This window comes from Dromiciops gliroides, chromosome 1 (assembly GCF_019393635.1).
Source record: "Dromiciops gliroides isolate mDroGli1 chromosome 1, mDroGli1.pri, whole genome shotgun sequence".
NCBI classification, from domain to species: Eukaryota; Metazoa; Chordata; class Mammalia; order Microbiotheria; family Microbiotheriidae; genus Dromiciops; species Dromiciops gliroides.
Window position 1 is genome coordinate 703,446,048 of NC_057861.1, and position 6,000 is coordinate 703,452,047.

The window sequence follows — 6,000 nt, forward strand, 5'->3', positions numbered from 1 at the left end:
GTAATAAGCATCAAAGGCAGAATTCAAACCCAGCTCCCTTGAGTCCCACTTCAGAGCTCTTTTCTATTTTGGGGAACCTCATTTTTAGTCTTGTAGGAATCATATCCCCTCTCGGAGAGAGAGATATTAAATGGCAGCATTTTAAATCCACAGACTTATTTTCAGTATCTGCTTTGGTCATAACACCCTTTGGGAGGTTGGGCAAGGGTTTTTGCCTATTCTATAGAGAAAGTCTCAAACTCAGGGGTGGAACCCAGCTTCCTTGACCAGTGTTCTACAGACAAATCCCATGTACTCCTCAGTCTTCCTGGGCACCTCACGCATAGTTGAGGCTCAGTCGTGGAATGAGGCAGGAAGGAAAGCCATGTGGCATGTTGTAGGGAAAGAACCTGGATTGTTCACTGGTTCTGCATCGAATTCTGTGAAACCTCAGGCAAGCCGATTTACCTCAATGGGCCTCATTTGCCTCTTCTGTAAAATGCCAGGAGTTAGACTGGATGACTTCTCTCAAATGTTATAAACCTAATAATGAATTCGAGTTCTAAGCAGAATTTGATTTCAGGGAGGTCAAGCCTGGGCACCCATGCTGGGCTCGGCTATAAAGAACAGCTGGCCTCATTAGGAGAATTTGCATGTGTCCAGTTACTCATGCTCAAGCCAGCAAACAAGACTAAAAAAGCACAGGTCTACCCTCCAACCATTTACAGTCAATCTAAAAACATTTACTTAGTGCCTACCATGATCAGCAAGCACTGTGTGTTAGGTGCTAGGGATACAACTACAAAGAATGAAACGAGCTTACATTTTCACATGGGAGAGAGTGAGGTGTTTCAGCAGATTTGGGGCCTGGCAGGCCAGAGTTCAAATCCTACATCAGACACTAGCTGTGTGACCCTGAGCAGATCCCTTGATCTCTTTCATTCAGCCTTGGTTCTTTCATCTGTAAAATGGAAATAACAACGGTACCACCTCACAGGGCAGTGTGAGGATCAGATGAGATAAGAGAGGCAAATAAGAGAAGTAAACCTTAGAAAAAGCACCAGACAAATGTTAGCTATTTGTTATTATGTCCAAATATAGACAGAAAAAAACAACCCAAAACAAATAGGTGATTAAACATGGTCTACTAAGGTTGGTGCTTTAACAGCAGACAGATATGCAAGGCAGAATGTGATAAGATCAAAGGATGAGGTCTAGACAAAATGCTAAGAATCATGAGAAGGGAAAGATTATTTTTATTGGGGAAAGGAGAGAATCGATCAAGGAAGGGTAGGGTGTAGGGGGGAGAAATGGACTTAGAGTCAGAAGGCTTGGGTTCAAATCTTGATCCTAGTCTTGTTATTATCTGTGTAACACTGGGCAAGTCTTACAAACCCTCTAGGCCTCAGTTTCCTCTTCTGTAAAAGAGAAGGGGAGGTTGTGTATGTGTGTGTGTGTATGTGTGTGAAACGAGTGTGTCAAAGTAGGTCAGAGCCAGGTCCTCCGCATGGCTTTATCATTAGGGTCCCTACTGAAGGGACATCATATGGAATTCACTGTGTTAGATCCAACATCTTGTTCTAACATTTTCTAGACTCCTCTTTAAAATGCAAAGCCCCTGTGCAGCTAGGTGGTACAGTGGATAAGGCACTGGCCCTGGATTCAGGGGGACCCGAGTTCAAATCCAGCCTCAGATACTTGACACTTACTAGCTGTGTGACCCTGGGAAAGTCACTTAACCCTCATTGCCCCATAAAAAATGCAAAGCCCTCTCCCCTCAAAAGATGGTGCCAGCAGGCATCATTTATATGATACACTGCTACTTGTGAAATAGTTAATACAAGTACTCGAAATCCTCCATCTTGGAGATCACTGATGCCCCAATAGGGCCTAGGAAGAAGTGACTGGTCTAGGGTCACACCAGTAGTGAGTAGTGAGTCTCCTGATTTTTCCTCCAGTGCCTCTTTCATATTCCAGTAGTACTGATGAGTTCATTGAGGTTCAGAATAGTTAAGTGCCCACTTAACTGGCAGGCCAAGACACCAAACCCAGGCCTTCTGCTAAGTCTCTGACCCTGCCACCACATGACATTACCTCTCCACATTAAAGCACAGACACCGAAGTGTGAAGCAATTCATTACATCCCTGGCCGGGGCAGTCGGGAAAAGGCTGAGGGAGTGTCGGAATCCACCAAGGCCAGAGTCATTGCATAACAGATGTGAGACTAGAAGGATCCCGTGGGATCATTTTGTCTGTCCTCCTCCCTTTACCGAAAAGGAAACTGAGGCTCAGAGAGGTTAAGAGGATCTACCCACAATGTGATGGGCAGAGCATAGCTCCAAGGGGCCGGCAGATGAGGAAACAGGCAGTCAGAGGTTGTAAATAGCAGAGGGAGAATTTGAATTCTATACCTCTGACTCCATCAGCAACACTCACCCTCTCTGCTCTTTCCACTCCCCCAGCGTCTCCTTTCCTCATGCTGGCTAGCTCAGCCCTATTCCCTAGTGTCGGTGCCCCACTGGGGCCCTCGAGCTCCAGTTCATGAGAGCCATCCCTAGTCCCTCCCGAGGGCACTTACCGAAACTTCCTCCCTCCACTCCGGTCCGCTCTGGGAAGCCGCCACGCGCCGCTGGCCTCTCCCTAGCTCCAGCCTCCTGCAGTTAGGCAGCCCGTGGGTGGGTGGATGCGGGGAGCCCCAGCGCCAGCATGCGGGAGGTGGGGGATGGCGAACTAAACTCGTGCCCGCGCCCGCAGTCCCACCCTTGCCCCCGCCCCCGTCGCGCGCAGGGCCACGGAAGCTCCCTTCCACATCGCTGACTCGACTTCCCTACGCCAGGCTGGGCCCGGGGCAGCAGGAAGTCTGGCGGGCTGTATGCCCAGGGCGGATAGCGGCTGAGAGCCTAAAAGGAAACGGGGTTGTCGAGGAGGGGAAGAGATGCCCCGCGTTTCCAGCAGTCTCGGGGTGGGGTTTTGGTGGTGGTGGTGGGGAATTGGGATAGTGCAACCCAAACACCACAACCCAAACCCAGCCTAGAGCCTGGGGAGCCAGCGGGAGGAGCTGGGGGTGGAAGCAGAGGAGTGACCGCGCCCGCCTCCAAGCCACTCCCAGCAGCCAGTCGCGGCCCAGCCCCCGGGTTCTCCCTCCCACCCTCCTGGCCTGGGGCTGGGGCTCCGCGGGCTTTTTCGTGCCGAGCTCTTTCCTTCCAAGAGACAGACAGATCGCCCCGCCCCCTCACCCTAGAGAAGGGAGCGCTTGATGCGGGGCGGTCCTCTCCACTGTGACAGTCTTAACCTTGACCGAGTTCCGCCTATGCCACCCGGTCTTCACCTTCTTTGTGCCTGCTGGTCCCCTAGGAAGGTCTGGGGAAGCCTGGGGCTCCTTCTCAGAATCCTGTGCTAAAATGCATGAGATACAATACCGAGCATCACAAAAGGCACCCATGTGAGCACCTGTACTGTGTGAGTTCTACATAAAATAGTCTTTTAGGCAAACACATCTGACATTGAACAACGTCGCCAGCCCATCGGATCTGCGCTCTCTGCAGAAGGGTTTGAATGCTTGACAATTCCACTCCAGAAAGGACCTCACTGTTGGGTAGTTTATCTTGCCAGGTGATCTTCAGAATCTTCCTAAGACAATTCAAATGGAAGTGACTCAGTTTCCAGGTCTCACAGGCATACAATAATGAAGAATGCTCAGATGAAGAACCCACCATCCCTTCAAACTATCTTTCTGTATCTCTCCTTTCTTTCTTAGTGAACCCGCTAGAAAAAGCTGACCACATTTGCTGACTCTGCTTTACTCTAACTCAAAGCTTCTTAAACTGTGAGTCGTGACCCCATTTGGGGTCGTGTAACAATGTGAGCGTCATGAAAAATTTGGCAGCAGTAAAAAGGTTACATATACCTATTTTGCATACCCATGTAACCCAGTCATGTAAAAAAATTTTGGGTGAAAAGGGGTCTTGAATGGAAAAAAATTAAGAAGCCCTGCTCTTTTCAATGCTTTGCAAAACTTCAGTGGCTTCTCATTGCCTACTAATTAAAGTCCAATAAACACAGGCATGCATGACCTTCCATGTTCAACAGAACACTTCTTCAGCCCTCTTTTCTATTTCCTGAACTCCAGATCTAACTCTCCAGCTGCCTACAGGATCAAGCTCTCTCTGTCTCTCTATCTCTGTCTCTGTGTCTGTGTCTCTGTCTCTCTCGCTCTCTGTCGATTTCCCACTGGCCCCTCATCTTCAGCCAACATGACAACCTTGACCACCAAATCTGTGTCTCTGTTGGTGGCATCCCCATCAACCTCGACTCCCAACCTCAACAGGAGATTTGACTCTTTCCTATTCCATTACCTCAGGAGACCCATCAGCCTCCAGGCCTTATTAACTATATCTCTGTCACACCAATCACTTCCTTTCTCCTCCTATTGCCATCGCCAAATGCTTGGTCTCATCATCACCTGTGCAGCTAGCTATAGCATTCTAGGGTATGCTTCCTTCTAAGGAAGGGATAGTAACATTATTACTGGGTGAAAAACAAAACAAAACAAAACATCAAGCTAGAGGCAACATTGGTTCAATGGAAAGATCAATGAATTTGGAGTCACGAGACAGGGGTTCAAATCCCATTCTTGCCACTTACACCCCGTGTGACCGTCAGCAAATCACTTGAATTGTCTGGGCTTCGGTTTCTGTAAAATGAAAATGGTTGGACTAAATGATTACTGTGGCTCCTTCCAGTTCTAAATCTACGGTCCTATGGCTAGTTTTGCATACAGATCTTTATAGGTTCCGCATTGCGGAATAAATAGGGATAGGGACCTGTGTTTTCACTGGTATAGAGAATTCCCTGAGTGAGCACCAGCTCACCAAAGCCAGTCAACACCTCCTCTCCAATTTGAGATTTGCCTAAAGCACTGAGAAGTTGAAAGGCTGGTCCAAGATCACACGATGAGTGTGTGCCAGGGGTGGGACTTGAACCTAGGTCATCTTGAATCTGAGGCTGCCACTCTATCCACAGTCCCATCCTGCCCTTGGACTGTATTCATTCTGTATTTTACTTGACTAAGCATTGAAACCGATCTTCCTATTTTTCTTTATTGTTTTTATGGCTAATCTCCCATGAGTACGTGGATTTTTCGCCATTTGATTTAATTTAATTTTTTTGGTGATGCAGTTGGGGTTCAGTGACTTGCCCAGGGTCACATAGCTAGTAAGTGTCAAGGGTCTGAGGCTGGATTTGAACTGAGGTCCTTCTGAATCCAGGGCTGGTGCTCTATCCAGTGCACCACCTAGGTGACCATTCCCATCATTAAAAAAAAATTAAGCTATTCCTCTTCCTATTTCCACTGAGTAACTGAGTTGAGTTGATAAGTTGGATTTTTTCCTTTGAAAGCAAGAACATGTTGCCTCTTGTATAACAGAAGCACTTCTAAAATGTCTCCATTGGGCATTTCTATATTTTGTTTTATTGATATGGGCAAAAGTTTTGTGATTGGATTATGGGAATTAGAGTTGGAGGATACTTGAGTGATCAGTTCATCCAACCTTCTAATTTTACAAATTAGGAAACTGACACCCCTTTAGCCAAAGTAATTGACCTAAGATCATACAAGTTGTGAGTGCTAGAGTCAGGGATCCATTGATTTTTGTGTGTTCAGAACAAATGTACCTTATGCATAGAGTTGAACTACCATATGGAAATTATTGTTCAGTCCTGTCTGATTCTTTGTGACCCCATTTGGAATTATCTTGGCAGAGATGCTGGAGTGGTTTGCCATTTCCTTCTCCAGCTCATTTTACAGATGAAGCAAACAGAGTGAAGTGACTTGCCCAGGGTCACACAGCTAGTAAGTGGTTGAGGCCAGATTTGAACTCAGGGAGGGGAGTCTTTCTGACTCCAAGGCTGGTGCTCTGTGTACCACAGCGCCACCCAGCTGCTGTGTGGGAGAATCCAACACTAATTTCCTTTCCACTGATCTCTGTAAAATGTTTCCAGGTTTTTTTTTCTTTTCTTTTC

The 6,000-nt window shown here is 47.2% G+C and overlaps 1 protein-coding gene across 2 annotated transcripts in view; it reads right to left on the reverse strand.

Annotated features, from left to right (window-relative positions):
• Positions 1 to 3,125, reverse strand: part of SLC41A3 (solute carrier family 41 member 3) — a 63,627-nt gene extending 60,502 nt beyond the window's left edge. The window contains exons 1-2 of one of the 2 annotated variants that reach the window (XM_043977652.1): positions 2,558 to 3,125; positions 803 to 940 (exon numbers count right to left, since the gene is read on the reverse strand). The gene's annotated coding sequence lies outside the window, so the exon portion shown is untranslated. The remainder of the gene's footprint in view (positions 1 to 802; positions 941 to 2,557) is intronic. The other variant, XM_043977651.1, reaches the window with a different exon arrangement.
• Between the last annotated feature and the right edge of the window lie 2,875 nt (positions 3,126 to 6,000).